We start from the raw sequence: 18953 nt of genomic DNA, 5'->3' as shown, positions 1-18953 counted from the left end.
CTTTTCTTTTTTTTCACATTGGAAAGGGTGGAAGCCGTCGGATTGGAGGGGCAGGGTTAAGCTTGTAATTGGCGTTTGTAGAGCCATAGTGCCCTCGAGCGGAATCTGTTTCCGGAAACTGGAAGCAGCTGGGCACGAGTGCTGGAGAAATCCCAGGAGCACGAAAGAGATGGTGGCGGTGTGGGGCCCCCAGGCTGAAGCTGAACGAGAGAGGAACTCCTGGCTGGCCCTTTGCCTTTGCTCATTACCAGGATGGCACCCGGGCTCCACAGCCCTCTCCGAAAAAAGGGCAGGAAGGGGCAGCCTTCCATGGGTTCCCCTGGCCATCTCCACGAATTGCCGGGCAGGAGTCGTCCCGCCCACAGTACCCCAAAGCTCCTTGGTTCACTGGGAGGATAGGGGACCTCTAGCCCCACCGTGATTCCAGGCAAGGGCACCCCAGAACTCCCCACAAAAGAGACCAGTGTAAACAACCCCAGTCTCTGCAGTCAGTAGTCAGTGGCTTCCCTTAAGCCCACCTCAAGATGGCTGCCAGGGCACCTCCGCCCTCTGGGCTGACTGGTTTTGGGGCTGCCTGGCTGCTCTGTCCCTGGGCCTCTAGATTAGCTGCTTCTCCGTGGGGTCCAAATGGCAGGCACACTTCCTTCAAAGGCTTAAAACCGCGATGGGGGAAACCCTGGCTAAGTCAGAGTCCACCCAGCCCGACATATTCTCGCTGAAGTCTGTGCCTGTCAGAAGGCAAGTGTCCCTGCAGCCTGTCGTGTTCAGAAACAACTGCCGCTGGATGGCAGTGTGGCTCCAGAAATGGCAGTCACTTATTTCCCTTGCCTTTCTCTTTCTCCTTTTGCTTCCAACAAAACAAAACAAACAACAATAAAACAAAACAAAACAAAAAGAAAAGAAATCAGCCATGGAGCACTCACCTCACCTACAGCAGGACTCCCCACCTACATGGTCTCTTTGGGGAAACCTACAACAATCGAAGGTCTCTCTGCCTCCCTCCTTCCCTCTGGATTCCTCTCTGGGCAGGAGTCCCAGTGAGCCAGAGGAGCCTATCCTCAAAAAATCCCACCCTTGGGGCTGTGGCATGGTGGGGATAGGTTGCACTGGGGGCAATGTGAAGGGGTACAGGGGGAGGGGTGTGTGAGTGCGTGGGCCTGCTTGTGGGCCGCTGCTGATTACTTCTCTGAATTTGCACAAGCCTGCTAAGGAGACCAGGCTGCCTGCTTGTGCGCACTATGCTCGTAAATAGGCAACACACTGTTTCTTGGGGAAGGGACAAAAGCTTGGTTCAAAAGCAGCCAGATCCAACAGGCGTCCATAGATTGTTGACCCTTCTAGCAGAAGAAGGTCGGGCCAGGTATCTGTCAGGATGAGACTTGACAGATTGGACACCTGTCCCAGGCCTTCAGCTACCTTTCTCACTGGAGCCCAGGCACTCATCCATGCCCAGGAGTAGGAGGGGTATTCTGGGTGGCTTCCACAGGCGGCTCTCCTAGAGACAGCCACTTGGCATAGCTGATGGAGCATGCGTGCTCACTGAATATGGTGGTTCACCAGTTAATTCCCCGGGCATCTTGGTCATTCTGCCAAATACATGGGTAGCCAGGCCCCAGCCATGCTCACTTTTGCCTGGGCCTCCTCTGTGTTCCTGTGCTGGGCATGGAAGTGAAGGTTGAGGCTGGCGTGCCTTTGCAGGTGGGGAGGTGGCTGTTCCTTGGTTTGATACAGAGCTCTCTGGGCTCCTCAAGCTGAATTCTATTGCTTGTCAGATTATTCAGCCTGGAAAATGGATGAGACAGTGGAGGACAAATTGTGCCACCCCTTTTGGGTCTCCAGGCAGAAATGGGAAAGCCGGGCATGGGTCCTTCATACAGAACACTTGTTGAGATGCAAAGCTGTGGCCTCATTGCTCTAAAGGTTGCATGTCTTACCCATGCCTCTCAGTGACTGGAGAGCAGCATGGAACACGACCCTCTCAGAATATTGCAAATGTTTTCTTTCTTTGCTTGTTACAAGTCTTCCTGGATGTGTAGGCCGCACTGGGAATGTGCAGAGCTTCAGAGGAGAGAAAATTCACCCCATGGGTTATGATTCCCACACTCAGAGGTGTATGACCGACTCTCACGAACGTCAGTTTCATGCATGGGCTTGCACTCTCAGGGCATTCCAGGAAGAAGGACAGCATTACCATGGAACAGGAATCACTCCCTTTCTGTCACTTGTCAAACTAATGTGGATCCTTTTCTCATGTGTAGTAATCACCATGGGGGCACCTCCAGTGCCTGCATAGGGAAAATGCAGGAAGAAAGGAATGCAGGAAGATCTGGACAGAGTTCTTCGGGGTGGCATTGGGAGTCTGAATGTCAGAGGTCCTCATTTTTAACATTTAACTCCCATTACATCTCACCTTTTTCCTGTCTTTATCTGTGCTAGTTCTGCATGCAGAACATGCAGGTTTGTTACGTAGATATAGACGTGCCATGGTGGTTTGCTGCACCCATCAACCCGTCACCTACATTAGATATTTCTCTTAATGCTATCCCTCCCCTAGCTCCCCACCCCATGACAGGCCCTGGTGTGTGATGTTCCCCTCCCTGTGTCTATGTGTTCTCATTGTTCAACTCCCACTTATGAGTGAGAACATGTGGTGTTTGGTTTTCTGTTAGTTTGCTGAGAATTATGGTATCCAGCTTCATCCATGTCTCTGCAAAGGACATGAACTCATCCTTTTTATGGCTGCATAGTATTCCATGATATATATGGGCCACATTATCTTTATCCAGCTTATCATTGATGGGCATTTGGGTTGGTTCCAACTCTTTGCTATTGTAAACAGTGCCACAATAAACATACGTGTACAAGTGTTTTTATCATAGAATGATTTATAATCCTTTGGGTATATGTCCAGTAATAGGATTGCTGAGTCAAATGGTATTTCTAGTTCTAGATGCTTGAGGAATTGCCACACTGTCTTCCAGAATGGTTGAACTAATTGACACTCCCACCAACAGTGTAAAAGCATTCCTATTTCTCCACATCCTCTTCAGCATCTATTATTTTCTGACTTTTTAAAGATCACCATTGTAACGGGCATGAAATGGTATCTCATTGTGGTTTTGATTTGCATTTCTCTAATGCCCAGTGATGATGAGCTTTTTTCATATGTTCATTGGCTGCATAAATGTCTTCTCTTGAGAAGTCTCTACTCATATCCTTCACCCACTTTTAGATGGGGTTGTTTGTTTTTTTCTTGTAAATTGGTTTAAATTCTTTGTAGATTCTGGATATTAGCCTTTTGTCAGATGGGTAGATTGCAAAGAGTTGCTCCTATTCTGTAGGTTGCCTTTTCACTCTGATGTTGGTGTTTTAGTCATGAAGTCTTTGCCCACGCCTATGTTCTGAATGGTATTGCCTAGGTTTTCTTCTAGGGTTTTTATGGTTTTAGGTCTTAGTTTTAAGTCTTTAATCCATCTTGAGTTAATTTTTTATAAAGTGTAAGGAAGGGTTCCAGTTTCAGCTTTCTGCATATGGCTAGCCAGTTTTCCCAGCACCATTTATTAAATAGAAAATCTTTTCCCCATGGCTTGTTATTGCCAGGTTTGTCAAAGATGCTGTAGATGTGTGATGTTATTTTGGAGGCCTCCATTCTGTTCTATTGGTTTATATATCTGTTTTGGTAGCAGTACCATGCTGTTTTGGTTACAGTAGCCTTGTAGTATAGTTTGAAGCCAGGCAGCGTGATGCCTCCAGCTTTGTTCTTTTTGCTTAGGATTGTCTTGGCTATTTGGGCTCTTTTTTGGTTTCATTTGAACTTTAAAGTAGTTTTTTTCTAATTCTGTGAAGAGAGTCAGGGGTAGCTTGATGGGGATAGCATTGAATCTATAAATTACCTTGGGCAGTATGGCCATTTTCATGATATTGATTCTTCCCATCCATGAGCATGGAATGTCCTTCCATTTGTTTGTGTCCTCTTTTATTTCATTGAGCAGTAGTTTTTAGTTATCCTCAAAGAGGTCCTTCACATCCCTTATAAGTTGGATTCCTAGGTATTTTATTCTCTTTGTAGTAATTGTGAATGGGAGTTCACTCATGATTTGGCTCTGTGTTTGTTCTTGGTGTACAGGAATGCTTGTGATTTTTGGACATTGACTTTGTATCCTGAGACTTTGCTGAAGTAGCTTATCAGCCTAAGGGATTTTGGGCCGAGACAATGGGGTTTTCTAAATATACAATCATGTTATCTGCAAACAGGGACAATTTGACTTCCTCTTTTTCTAATTGAATACGCTTTATTTCTTTCTCTTGCCTGATTGCCCTGGCCAGAACTTCCAATACTGTGTTGAATAGGAGTGGTGAGAGAGGGCATTCTTGTCTTGTGCCAGTTTTCAAAGGGAATACTTCCAGGTTTTTCCCATTCAGTATGATATTGGCTGTGGGTTTGTCATGAATAGCTCTTACTGTTTTGAGATACATTCCATCAATACCTAGTCTATTGAAAGGTTTTAGCATGACGGCTGTTGAATTTTGTCAAAGGCCTTTTCTGCATCTGTTGAGATAAGCCTGTGGTTTTTGTCATTGGTTCTGCTTATGTGATGGATTAAGTTTATTAATTTGCATATGTTGAACCAGCCTTGCATCCCAGGGATGAAGCCGACCTGATCGTGGTGGACAAGCTTTTTCAAATGCTGCCTAAAATCCTCTTTTTTTGTTGTGTCTCTGCCAGCCTTTGGTATCAGGATGATGCTAGCCTCATAAAAGTTAGGGAGTTAGGGAGGACTCCCTCTTTTTCTATTGTTTGGAATAGTTTCAGAAGGAATGGTACCAGCTCCTCTTTGTACCTCTGGTAGAATTCGTCTGTGAATCCGTCTGGTCCTGTACTCTTTTTTGGTAAGTAGGCTATTAATTGTTGCCTCAGTTTCAGAGCCTGTTATTGGTCTATTCAGGGATTTGACTTCTTCCTGGTTTTGTCTTGGGAGAATGTACGTGTCCAGGAACTTATCCATTTCTTCAAGATTTTCTAGTTTATTTGCATAGAGGTATTTATAGTATTCTCTGATGGTAGTTTGTATTTCTGTGGGATCGGTGGTGATATCCCCTTTATCATTTTTCATCGCATCTATTTGATTCTTCTCTCTTTTCTTCTTTATTAGGCTGGCTAGCGGTCTGTCTGTTTTGTTGATCTTTCCAAAAAACGAGCTCCTGGACTCATTGATTTTTTTGATGGTTTTTTCTTGTCTCTGTATTCTTCAGTTCTGATCTGATTCTAGTTATTTCTTGCCCTCTGCTAGATTTTTGAGTTTGTTTGCTTCTGCTTCTCTATTTCTTTTAAATGTGATGTTAGGTTGTTGATTTTAGATCTCTCCTGCTTTCTCTAGTGGGCATTCGGTGCTATAAATTTCCCTCTCCACACTGCTTTAAACATGTCCCTGAGATTCTGCTACATTGTGTCTTTTTTCTCATTCATTCAAAGAATATATTTATTTCTGCCTTCATTTCGTTATTTACCCGGTAGTCATTCAGATGCAGGCTGTTCAGTTTTCATGTAGTTGTGCAGTTTTGAGTGAGATTCTTAATCCTGAGTTGTAATTTGATTGCACTGTGGTCTTAGAGACTGTTTGTTATAATTTCCATTGTTTTGCATTTGCTGAGGAGTGTTTTACTTCCAATTATTTGGTCAGTTTTAGAATAAGTGTGATGTGTTGCTGAGAAGAATGTGTATTTTGTTGATTTGGGGTGGAGAGTTCTGTAGATGTCTATTAGGTTCACTTGGTCCAGAGCTGAGTTCAAGTCCTGGATATCCTTGTTAATTTTCTTTCTCGTTGATCTAATATTGACAGTGGGGTTTTAAAGTCTCCCACTGTTTTTGCGTGGGAATGTAAGTCTCTTTGTAGGTCTCTAAGAACTTGCTTTATGAATCTGTATGCTCCTGTATTGGGTGCATGTATATTGAGGATAGTTAGCTCTTCTTGTTGCATTGATTTATTTACCATTATGTAATGTCCTTCTTTGTCTCTTTTGATCTTTGTTCATGTAAACTCTATTTTATCAGAGACTAGGATTGCAACCCCTGCTTTTTTTTGCTTTCCATTTGTTTGGTAAGTATTCCTCCATCCCTTTTGTTGAGCCTATGTGTGTCTTTGCATGTGGGATGGGTCTCCTGAATACAGCACACCAACGGGTCCTGACTCTTTATCCAATTTGCCAGTCTGTGTCTTTTAATTGGGGCATTTAGCCCATTTACATTTAAGGTTAATATTGTTATGTGTGCATTTAATCCTGTCATTATGATGCTAGCAGGTTTTTTGGCCTGTTAGTTGATGCAGTTTCTTCATTGTGTTGATAGTCTTTACAATTAGTATGTTTTTGCAGTGGCTGGTACTGGTTGATCCTTCCATGTTTAGTGCTTCCTTCAGGAGCTCTTATAAGGCAGGCCTGGTGGTGACAAAACCTCTCAGCATTTGCTTGTCTGTAAAGGATTTTATTTCTCCTTCACTTATGAAACTTAGTTTGGCTGAATATGAAATTCTGGGTTGAAGATTCTTTTCTTTAAGAAGGTTGAATATTGGCCCCAACTCTTTTCTGGCTTGTAGGGTTTCTCCCGAGAGACCTGCTGTTAGTCTGATTGGCTTCCCTTGTAACCCAACCTTTCTCTCTGTCTTCCCTTAATATTTTTTCCTTCATTTCGACCTTGGTGAATCTGACGATTGTGTGTCTTGGGGTTGCTCTTCTCAAGGAGTATCTTTGTGGTGTTTTCTGTTTTTCCTGAATTTGAATGTTGGCCTGCCTTGCTAGATTGGGGAAGTTCTCCTGGATAATATCGTGAAGAGTCTTTTCCAACTTGCTTCCATTCTCCCTGTCACTTTCAGGTACACCAATCAAATGCAGTTTTGGTCTTTTCACATAGTCCCATATTTCTTGGAGGCTTTGCTCATTTCTTTTGACTCTTTTTTTCTCTAATCTTGTCTTCTTGCCTTATTTTATTGAGTTGATCTTCAATCTCTGATATCCTTTTTCTGCTTGATCCATTCAGCTGTTGATACCTGTGTATGCTTCACGAAGTTCTCATGCTGTGTTTTTCAGCTCCATCAGGTCATTTATCTTCGTCTCTAAACTGGTTATTCTAGTTAGCAATTCATCTAACGTTTTTTCAAGGTTCTTAGCTTCCTTGCATAGGTTAGAACATGTTCCTTTAGCTTGGAGGAGTTTGTTATTACTCACCTTTTCAAGCCTACTTCTGTTAATTTTTCCAACTCATTCTCTGTCCAGTTTTGTTCCTTTGCTGGCGAGGAGTTGTGATCCTTTGGAGGAGAAAAAGTGTTCTGGTTTTTGGAATTTTCAGCCTTTTTGTGCTGGTTTCTCCCCATCTTCATGGATTTATCTACCTTTGGTCTTTGAAGTTGGTGACCATCAGCTGAGGTCTCTGATTGGATGTCCTTTCTGTTGATGTTGATACTATTCCTTTCTGTTTGTTATTTTTTCTTCTAACAGTCTGGCCCCTCTGCTGTAGGTCTGCTGGAGGTCCACTCCAGACCCTGTTTGCCTGGGTATCAGTAGTGGAGGCTGCAGACCAGCAAAGATTGCTGCCTGTTCTTTCCTCTGGAACCTTTGTCCCAGAGGGACACCTGCCAGATGCCAGCCAGAGCTCTTCTGTATGAGGTATCTGTCACTTCCTACTGGGAGGTGTCTCCCAGTCAGGATACATGAGTGTCAGGGACTCATTTGAGGAGGCAGTCTGTCCCTTATCAGAGTTTGAATGCTGTGGTGGGAGATCTGCTGCTCTATTCAGAGGTACCAGGCAGGGACGTTTAAATCTGCTGAAGCTGCCCCCCCAACTGCCCCTTCCCCCAGGTGCTCTGTCACAAGGAGGTGGGGGTTTTATCTATAAGTCCCTGTCTGGAACTGCTGCCTTTTTTTCAGAGATGCCCTGTGCAGAGAGGAGGGGATCTGGAGAGGCAGGTTGGCCACAGTGGCCTTGCTGAGCTGCGGTAGGCTCCACCCAGTTCGAACTTTCCAGCAGCTTTGTTTACACTGTAAGGGTAAAACGGCCTACTAAAGCCTCAGCAGTGGCAGATGCCCCACCCCCACCAAGCTCCAGGGTCCCAGGTCAAGCTCAGAGTGGTGGAGAATTTCAAGCCAATAGATCTTAGCTTGCTGGGCTCCATGGGGTTGGGACCCACCGAGCCAGACCAGTTGGCCCCCTGGCTTCAGCCTCCTTTCTAGGGGAGTGAATGGTTTTGTCTGGCTGGACTTTTGGGTGCCACTGGGGCATGAAAAAAAAAAAAAAAAAACTTCTGTGGCTAGCTTGGTGTCTGCCCAAATGGTCACCCAGTTTTGTGCTAGAAACCCAGGGCCCTGGTGGCATGGGCACTGGAGTGAATCTCCTGGTCTGCGGGTTGTGAAGACCATGGGAAAAGTGCAGTATCTGTGCTGGAGTGCATGGTATAGTCCCTAATGGCTTCCCTTGGCTAGGAGAGGGAGTTCCCTGACACCTTGCACTTCCTTGGTGAGGTGACACCCCTACCATGCTTTGGCTCACTCACTGTCCAACCAGTCCCAGTGAGATGAACCTGGTACCTTAGTTTGAAATGCAGAAATCACCCATCTTCTGCGTCGATCTTGCTGGGAGCTGCAGACTGGAGCTGTTCCTATTCCGCCATCTTGCCAGCCTCCCACTTTTTTTATCTTCACTGTCTTTACTTTTAGTCCACTTGTAGTTTCGGGAGGGTCGGGTGGGCACGGGCACATCATTAGGGAGAACATGCTTACTTTTCCTAAGAAAATTAGATGGACCCTGGCTGACCCCTGAAGTGCATAATCAGAATCCCCCTCCTCTTTCTGCCCTCCCTATTGCCATAGGTGGCTGATTACCTCTTTTTCTTGGTGTCCGGCTTCTCCCCATTTTTCATCTCTCCTCCCATTTCCAGGGTCCTTCCCTCCCTTGGCCTTATGTACTAGGGACTTGGTGGCCCCTTGAAGTGTGCTGATGTATTCAGAGGGCAAGATTTTGCCTGCACCTTTGTTCTCTTTTGCTCCTGCAGGGCTACTTGTGGATCAGAGCCCTTGATCCTACTCAGAGAGGACCCCATCAATGAGAAGCTTTTCAGTGGTGTGTCCTTTCACCCGGACGTCACTCGTGCCTCTTTGTCACTTGTTGTGTATGTCACCACGCAGTGATACACCCCTGAACTAGATCCTTCAGGACAGCTTGGGTGGCATGAAGCTGCCACTTCTTGTTGTTCTTTTTCTCCTCTTTCTTTCTTCTTCTTCTTCCTTTTTCCTTTCACTTTCAGCTCTCTGCGGGACAAATGTTCTATCGAGACTGCTTCTTCTTCTGCTCTTTGGTGATGGGTGTGTCTCCTTGCAGCACCAGGCCTGGAGAGAGGCTTCACTTTCATTTTTAAAGGAGCAGAGATGAAAGTCACCAGTTCAGTTTATCTGGTGAGCAATGAGAACACTTGGACACAGGGTGGGGAACATCACACACCGGGGCCTGTCTTGGGGTGGGGGGAGGGGGGAGGGATAGCATTAGAGATATACCTAATGTAAATGACGAGTTAATGGGTGCAGAACACCAACATGGCACATGTATGCATATGTAACAAACCTGCACATTGTGCACATGTACCCTAGAACTTAAAGTATATATATATATATATATATATAAAAGCCACCCAGGTGTTACTTTTAAGTGAAATGTCATCGTGAATTCATGGATTTTTCAGTACCTCTTGGCTCGCTGTTTGTCCCCATTCTTTTTGTGGACTCTGTAAATGTCCAATCCTGAGCCAGTGAGAGCCTTGGCAAGTTGTATCCTGTTGTCTTTCTTTCCAGCCCAGCCATGTGAACACAACAACGATCCACATTTCAGTATGCACAGGCAGGCTGTCTCTGCCACTTGCCCATTTGCTCACTCTCACTCACACAGGCAGATGCCCACAGACCGCAGACACAGACACACCCACACACACACTCAGAAGGGACTCCACACCCCAAAACGTAATCACAAACCCACAAGCAGAGAAACACACAAGAAACCTGAAACGGGCACAAGGGTGTGGGCTCAAGTGTTCCCCCACACAGACATGCACGCACACGCACCCCCACAGGCATAACACTGCCCACAAACTCTCCCATACAGGCTCTGAATCACCACTTGCGATGGGCATGCTTTTCTGTCTCCAGGCCTGGGTCGTCATGCCATTGATTGGGTAACTTGGGCCTTCCTCTGAGAATGAGTGGAGGAAGTCTGTTATCAGATAGGCCCCAGCAGTGGGTGTGAAACTGAAGCTTCCTTGGTCAAACTGCTTAAAAACTTACATTCAGAAAGGATCCCATCCTCACAAAGCTTCTTGGTTGTGTGTTTTTTCACGGGGATGTCACTGGTGTCTCTTTGCCACTCCTGTTCATTGTCATTGCTTCTTCTCAGTCTGATTCTTTTGTCTTTTTTTTTGTTGTTTTTCATTTTTTATTTTCACTGCTTTACATTATTTTTAACATAATTGGTATCAGTTTCAGTTTTTTCTTTTGTGTTTTTCAATTTGTTCTTTTACTTTTTTATTTAGTACTTTCAGATTGTAATTGATTTTTGCATTTTCTTTCTGTCATTTTTTCTGGACCAAAGGTAGTCATTTTAGGTGGTGAATTTTTCTTCTTCCCAGTGGTGGATTCATAGTGATATTTTATCTTCTTTTAATTTCATGATTTTTGAGTCTTTTTTTATTGAGTTGTTTTTGAGTGGTTATTGAATGGCTTTATTGAGTGTTATATGAAATATTTTTTCTCCATTTATTTTACTCTGTAACTTTTTTTTCGTGGCTTATCAGGGCATTTAAGAAACTAAGTTTTATTAAAGTTGATTATATATCAATTAGGGATTATTAAGTTGTTATTTTGGGAAGATCATTTCTCTTTTGCATCATATGTTTTAATTTTCTTTTGCTTATTGTTTCAGTGACCCAAGTTATGAACCACATTTTTTTTTTTTTTTGAGAGGGAATCTCACTGTGTTGCCTAGGCTGGTGTGCAGTCGTGTGACCTCAACTCATTGCAACCTCCACCTCCCAGGTTCAACCGATTCTCCTGCCTCAGGCTCCTGAGCAGCTGGGACTACAGGTGCATGCCACCATGCCCAGCTGATTTTTTTGTACTTTTAGTAGAGATGGGGTTTCACCATGTTGGCCAGGATGGCCTCCATCTCTTGACCTCGTGATCTGCTCACCTTGGCCTCCCAAAGTGCTGGGATTACAGGCCTAAGCCACCGCACCCGGTGAACCACATCTTTTCTTTTGCTGTTCACCTTAGACTCTTGATCATATTTTGAGGTATTTCTTTTTTTTTTAATTTGATCAAATGTGATAGTAAGAAATGTCATATTTTATGTGTCATTAATAGCTAATAGAAAATATATTTTTGTATTATATATTTAACCTTTACCTCATTCTATAATGCTTTTTACATTTCTGTCATATCTTATACACAATTTTACTACATTGAGAAATTTATTCTTAAAGTAGTGATAAATCAACTCATTTTAATATAAATTCATGATTTTATAGACTATATGACTTGGCTTAAATAGATCTTTCTGAGAAATCAGGAAAATTTGAAAGGCATCAATAAATTATTTACTCTTTGATAATGAAAATATTTTAATAAAAATGCTAAAAACACTTAATTTTAAACCAAAATATAGTATGGTATCTGGTAAAGAGATTTAAACCCATGTTGCAAAGATGATTAAAATCATTCATATGCAATGACCCTTTGTAGAGATTCATTTAAATTAAAATTTATTTTTCTGCATCAGAATGAGGAGATTATCATGACTAAGAAATTTTGGTTTACTAAATTCTTAAAAAGTTGTCCACTTTTATAATTCTATTAAGGTACAATAAATCAAACATATACCATGTTTTCTTTATCATTTATAGAAATTGAAAGTATGATAACAGGTATTTCTTGTTGAGGTGATTAGCTTGTCTCTCATACATTGGTGTTTGGAGAATTGTTTACTGCAACATTTGAAATGGTAATCCACAAATTATTTAGCTTTTTTATTATACCAGCTGAGAATATATTTGCATATTTGTGAAAACAATTGGAAACTCTCAGTTCTGTTCATTTTGAGAATTACTATGTTTTGGTGGACACATTTGCTGGAATTTTGTGCAGATATTTTTAAAATATTTAAGTTTATGTGGTTACTATGAGATATTATTAAATAAATAAAACATGTCTGGAGTAATGTGTATAATACAAACTTATTTTTTGTAACAGCAAAGAGAAAGAGTTACATGTTGGTAAGTATATGTGTCTTTGATTGGTTATGGAAAAAATTATTAGGCATTTATTCCATACTTTTAACATCTTTTAACCTCCACAGATTTAGAATTGTTTTTCTGGAAGAAATTGTTAATCTTCTCTTTTATACATTTTATATTGTTTTCCTCATTTTAATGCCTTTGTATTATATTTCTAAATACAATATTCTTTTATAAAACATGGAAACTTTATATGAAGAAAAACATCATAAGTAAACTTAAAGAGTATTTATATACAATGTGGTTCCATTTAAAAGATAGATAATGGATGTCATTAATTCATAGAATATATAATACATTTCTTTATATTAATATAGAAAGCCTGATAGAAATATAGTCAAAGACCAGGAATCATAGGAGACAAAAATATATGGCCAATAATAATAACAAATATAGTTGACTTTAATATTAGGTCATCATATTTGCCACAATCAAAAATGTCTCCAGAATTCTCAGTTTTAGAAAGGATTTGGTTAAATATCTACTGTCTATAAAATTATATGTTTCTAAAGTATTTTATCTGTATCATAATTTTAATGTTTGCAAGTTTTGACTTGTGTTTTATTTGTAGAATATATGGAAATAATTCTACATATCAACAAATTGGCTTGTTTGCAGTAAAAATGTTGTAAGCATATTAAATATCTTTCAACAGAATGATTTTAAAATTATACTGTAATACAACGCAGTATTTTGAAGCCATTGAAATATTGAGACTGGTCTATTTTTATATTAAAAATTATTAAGACATTTATAAGTGAATAAAAACAAATTGCAAAAATGTATGCTAGGATGATCTGATTTATATTATAAACTCCAAATCTAAATTATTATATTATTATAAATACTATGTATGTGTACATTTAAATAGAAATAAAAAGGTCTAGACAGATGTGATAACTATGTTTTCTTCTGGAAATAGGAGAAAGACTGAGGAATGGTAAAAGTTTAGCAGTAAGAAGAATTCTGTCTATGTTGTTTGAATTATATACAGTTAGATTTTTTCATGTATTTATTCATGTATTATTTGTGTAAATAAATAAATAAATATAAAATTTCCAAGGAATACAGGAGTTTGTCAAGGGGCTATGAGGGAACAATGAGACTGATCAGTTTTGGAAGCCTAATAAAACAAGAGTAACAGCGGTAGACATCCCTGTACTTTTTGGGGGAGAAACATGCCTAGGATAATAGAAACATCTGGTCCACCTAACAGATAAATTATTTTGCATTCAAATACATTAGATACCAACAAGATGCAGGTTATCAGCATTGTATGCCTTTGATTTAATATTTATTAAGCACTCATCTAATAATTTTGCATTCTCTTTAACTTGCTTAATAGGGAAAGTGGGGTGTTTTCTGCTCAACAGACATATCTGACCTGTATGATAATGGAATTTCTCATTATAAGTCAATAAACTTTTGTTCTCTTTCTGTATCTTTCAGTCTTATGATGTAATCAGCGTGATTTCACTTCCTGAATTTCGATGAATTCTAAGACATGGGCAAGATCGGGTTGTAAGACCTCTGAGATTTAAGGCCATGGCCTGGATCATGGTGAACTTACCAAAGCAAATAATGCCTGTGAGATGGTCCTGCAGCAGCCAACCAGTGCGCTCTTTTGGTGACATCCAGTTCTTGTTGTATAACTTTATATTCCTATAAATCCATTAAGGCCCCAATAAAGTTTGTCTCTAAGTGCTGTGTTAGATCTATATGACTACATCTAGTAAATTGTGAATTTTAAGTAAATATTTTATAAGAACTCCATATATAAAGCATTACTAAAATTAGTGTTGAAATATGACCTTCTTCTTACATTTATTCATTTATTTATGTCTATTTATTCATTTATTTTAGTGAAAAATATAAGGAAAGGGGAGGAAGGTTAAATCCAAAAAAGAATTAAGTTTCCAATACACTTTCTTTACTTTGCTGTCAATTTTTGCATGGAATCTACATCTTTTTATGCTAATCCTCATCATATTATTTTACATCTTAACTTTTTTTTCTGACTAAAATGGTTGATGTGCTTGTTTTTTGTAATTTTCTACTTTCCTTCTAAAATGCTTAGTATTGAACAAATAGAATATCCTAATTAAAAACAGTAATAAATATTATGGTGAAAAAATACAAGTAAAATGGGAAAACATTAGATAGCAGCTTTCAATATTTCATATAGTTCATAAATTTTTCAGGAATTAGTTACAGAAAAACATTTATAGACTATAATAATTTCCAGGGATATAAAAAATAAAGCTTCTACCTCCAAATTGTAATAAAAGATAAACAGATTTGAAAGCATATATTATATCTGAAAATGTCAGATAAACTTGGCTTATAAATTAAAATATAAAATAATAATACAATTTGTTCAAATAAGTAATTAAAGCTGACATTGTAAAATGAATATTTAGAGAGATTGTGAAACCTGAGTATTTTACCCAATCCTCTGAAATTAGTCCCTAGTGTCAGAATGAAAGAATCTGAAAAATCACAAATGGAGGTGACATTTATGTATATTCTAGAGTTATGTTATGCACACTAAAAAATTATAGACAGTTATTTTAAAGATTGTATAATATTACTAATCACACATTAGAGTTTTAAAACTTCTGAGCCAGCCTGAACATCACAAACAGTAAACACAGACTTCTTTAAAATGACATCTGGTGAAAGGCATTTTATGCATCAGAAGGCACAGTATTATAAAGATGACAACACTCTTCAAAATAGTCAATGCAACCCTTATCAAAATTAAGGTTGCCTACTTTGAAGGAATTTATAACCTGATTCTAAAGTTCATATGAAAATGTAATGGACCCAGAACAGCCAAAACAATCTTGAAGTATACAAAGTTTGAAGAGTCATATTTCCAAATTTTAAAACTTATTACAAAGCTACAATAAACAAGTCTATGTGGTACTGGCATAGGATATAAATATTGATCAATGAAATAGAATCCAAAGTCCAGACGTAAGCCCTCATGAAAGCTAATTTGCAGCCAATTAACTTCTGACAAGGGAGGCAAGACAAAAGGGGAAATAACTATTTTCAACAAATGGTACTGGGACAACTTGGTATCTACATGCAAAAAAAATAAAAAGAGAAACTTCTACCCCTACCTCATGCAAAATACAAAAATTAACTCAAAATAGGCCAAAGATTCAAATATAAGGGTTACACTATAAAACTCTTGGGAGGAAATATAGAATAAATTTTTGTGACCTTGAATTAAGCATTGGATTTTTAATTCTTACACCAAAGCACAAGTTAATAAAGGAAAAAACAGATAAACTGGACATAATTAAAATTAAAAAAAATTTTGCTTCAGTGAACACAGTCAAGAAATTTGAAAGACAGCCACATTGCAAGAATATTTTTGCAAATAATATGTCTCATAAATTACTTCTATCTAAAATATATAAGGCTGGGCATGGTGGCTCATCCTGTAATCCCAGCACTTTGGGAGGCCAAAGCAGGTGATCACTTGAGGTCAGAAGTTTCAGACCAGCCTGGCCAACATGCTGAAACCCCATCTTTACTAAAAATACAAAAAAAAAAAAAAATTAACAGGGTGTAGTGGTGCATGCCTGTAATCTTAGCTACTCAGGAGGCTGAGGTGGGAGGATCGCTTGAACCCGGGAGGCAGAGGTTGCAGTGAGCCGAAATTGCACCAATGCACACTCCAACCTAGGCAACAGGACAAGACGCCATCTCAAAAAATAAAATAAAATAATAAAATAAAATAAACAGTAATTACAGCTGAATAATAAAACAAACAATAAACCAATTTTATAATGAAAGGATCTGAATAGATTCTTCTGTAAAAAAGACATACAAATCACAAATTACACATGAGAAGATGCTCAACACTATTAGTCATCAGGGAAATGCAAATCGAAATCACAAAGAGATACCAATTTATACCCAGTAGGATACTTACTATTATTTTTTTTAAATAGCAAAATAATAAATGTTAGAGAGAACGTGGGAAAACAGGAACATGCAGCATTGTTGCTGGTAATGATAAATGGTTCAGCCACTGGGCAAACAATTTTGTGGTTCCTCTCTAAGTTAAACATAGAAATAATGGCTCGGCATGGTGGCTCACACCTGTAATCCCAGCACTTTGGGAGGCTGAGGTGGATGGATCACCTGAGGTCAGGAATTTGAGACCAGCCTGACCAACATGGTGAAACCCCATCTCTTAAAAAATACAAAAAATTAGCCCAGCTACTCAGAAGGCTGAGGCAGGAGAATCCCTTGAACCTGGGAGGCAGAGGTTGCAGTGAACCGAGATCGCGCCACAGCACTCCAGCCTGGGCATGACAGAGCAAGACTCCATCTCAAAAAAAAAGAAAAAAAAAAAGGAATAACATGCTACCCAGCAATTTTACTCCTGATAAATAGCCAAAATAACTAAAAAACAGGTGTTCAAACAAAAATTGTACAGGACCGTTTACAGCAGAAATATTTGTACTAGGAAAATGTGGAAACAACTCAAATGCCCACCAACTGGTGAATGGAAAACAAAATGTATATTCACACAATGGAATATTAATTTGGTCATATACAGGAAATAAGTATAAATACTGCCAGAATAAACCTTGAAAGCATTATGCCAAAAAAAAAAGGAAAATAATTCTTGCCTGGTGGTCCGGGAAAAGCAAAAGCATTATGTTATGTGAAAAAAGCCAGCCACACAGTACCATACCTTATATAATTTCATATAAATAAAATGTCCACATGAGGCAAGTCTATAGGTTCAGAGAAAATGTTATTTGCTTAAGGATGGAGTTTCCCTTAAGTTATGATTGAGAAGTCTAAGGACTGTGTGATTTTATTCAGGGTTAATGAAAATGCATAAGAATTGACTGTAGTGACATTTACACATATCTATGCTTATCTATAAATATCCAAAACCATTGAATTGTACGCTTTAAATCATGGATTGTATTATATGTGCATATCTCAAGTTGTTTAAAACAATAGATGTCTGGCTAGCACCTCCCAAGGCAGTCTCTCCAAACTTATTTTATTTTATTTTATTTTTTTGAGACAGAGTTTCACTGCTGTTGCCCAGGCTGGAGTGCAATGGCACGATCTCGGCTCGCTGTAACCTCCGCCTCCCAGGTTCAAGGAATTCTCCTGCCTCAGCCTCCCGAGTAGCTGGGATTACAGGCATGCACCGTCACACCCAGCTAATTTTGTATTTTTAGTAGAGACAGGGTTTCTCCATGTTGAGGCTGGTCTCAAACTCCTGACCTCAGGTGATCCGCCCGCCCATCAGTCTCTCAAAGTGCTGGGATTACAGGGGTGAGCCACCACGCCCGGCCAGCCTCTCCCAACTTATTAAATTTCTATGCCACAAGATGGCAAAATGGAACTCTTCAGCACTCATAACCTTGCAGAAGTATCCATTTGAACAACTATTTATGCACAAAATTACCTTTACAAGGCCTAAAGAAACGAAGTGAGAGATTATAGCACCTGGGTGTAGCAAATAAAGAAAGATGCATTTAAGAGTGGAGAAAGGGCAGATCATTTGAGGTCAGGAGTTTGGGACCAGCCTGGCCAACATGACGAAACCCTGTTTCTACTAAAAATACAAAAATTATCCGGGTGTGGTGGCAGGCACTTGTAATCCCAGCTACTCGGGAGGCTGAGGCAGGAGATTTGCTTGAATCTGGGAGGCAGAGTTTGCAGTGAGCCAAGATTGTGCCACACACTCCAGCCTGAGCGACAAAGCAAGACTCTGTTTCCAAAGGAGAAAAAAATAGAGTGGAAAAAGGACAGTTTTACATTATGCACATCACCCCTCCCCCAACTCTAAGTAGCACAGCATGGAGAAAGATACCCATCTATGAGGGGAAGAAGAAAAAACTTAGTACTGGATTGCCTCAAACCCCCAAACTGGGCCCATTCCAGTAAAACCTTGCACCAGAGAGGCCCCCTTAGCCCCAGGTTCCAGCACTAGGTAGGATCCTGCAGACCCAGGCTGTAGGCCTGCACAATAGACTTGAACTCCAAAACTGCCCAGCACCAGGTTGGCTCCAGTGGCCCCAGGCTTCAAACTGGTACCAGCACCAGACTTCAGGCCTGTCCCAGTGCCAGATTAACACACTGGCATCAAACACCAGGTGGGGACCCATGAAGATATGCTCAATGCCTTCCCAGTGCCAGGCTGGTCTCATGGTCCCACCTTTCAGCTAACCCAGGGTCTAGGCCCTCCCAAATAGACCTCAGTGCTGGGCAGGCCCTCATAGACTTAGACTCCAGAGTTGTCCCTGTGTACCCATATACCAGGCCAGTATCCAAGGCCCCAGGACCTAGGCCAGACTTTGTTGTCTCAGAATCTAGGCCAGCAACTGTATACTCAGCCTCAAGGCTGACATCAGTGAACACGACTGCAAGCTTGTCCCCATATTCCCAGGCTTCAGGCCAGCAAGTGGACTCCAGGCTCCAGACTAGCCCCTGCAGACCCAGGCTCCACACTAGACTTAGCAGTAGGCCAGCCTCAGGCTCCAGGCTGGTCCCTGTGGGCTTACACTTCAGAGAACTCAGAGTCCAGGTCTGTTTCAGCAGACCCAGTGTTCAGGCTTATTCCTGTATACTCTGGTGTCA

At 40.5% G+C, this 18953-nt stretch overlaps 1 protein-coding gene across 3 annotated transcripts in view; it reads left to right on the top strand.

The window, feature by feature from the left end:
* The window catches only part of NBDY (negative regulator of P-body association), an 89619-nt gene extending 74796 nt beyond the window's left edge, over positions 1-14823 (top strand). Inside the window, exons 3-4 of one of the 3 annotated variants that reach the window (XM_030806678.1) lie at positions 12280-12302; positions 13773-14823. The gene's annotated coding sequence lies outside the window, so the exon portion shown is untranslated. The remainder of the gene's footprint in view (positions 1-12279; positions 12303-13772) is intronic. The other 2 variants (XM_030806677.1, XM_030806676.1) reach the window with 2 other exon arrangements.
* The last annotated feature ends 4130 nt before the right edge of the window (positions 14824-18953 follow it).

Source organism: Nomascus leucogenys, chromosome X (genome assembly GCF_006542625.1).
Source record: "Nomascus leucogenys isolate Asia chromosome X, Asia_NLE_v1, whole genome shotgun sequence".
Lineage (NCBI taxonomy): Eukaryota > Metazoa > Chordata > Mammalia > Primates > Hylobatidae > Nomascus > Nomascus leucogenys.
The sequence above is the reverse complement of the archived record's forward strand: the minus strand, read 5'-3'. Positions and strand labels throughout refer to the sequence as shown.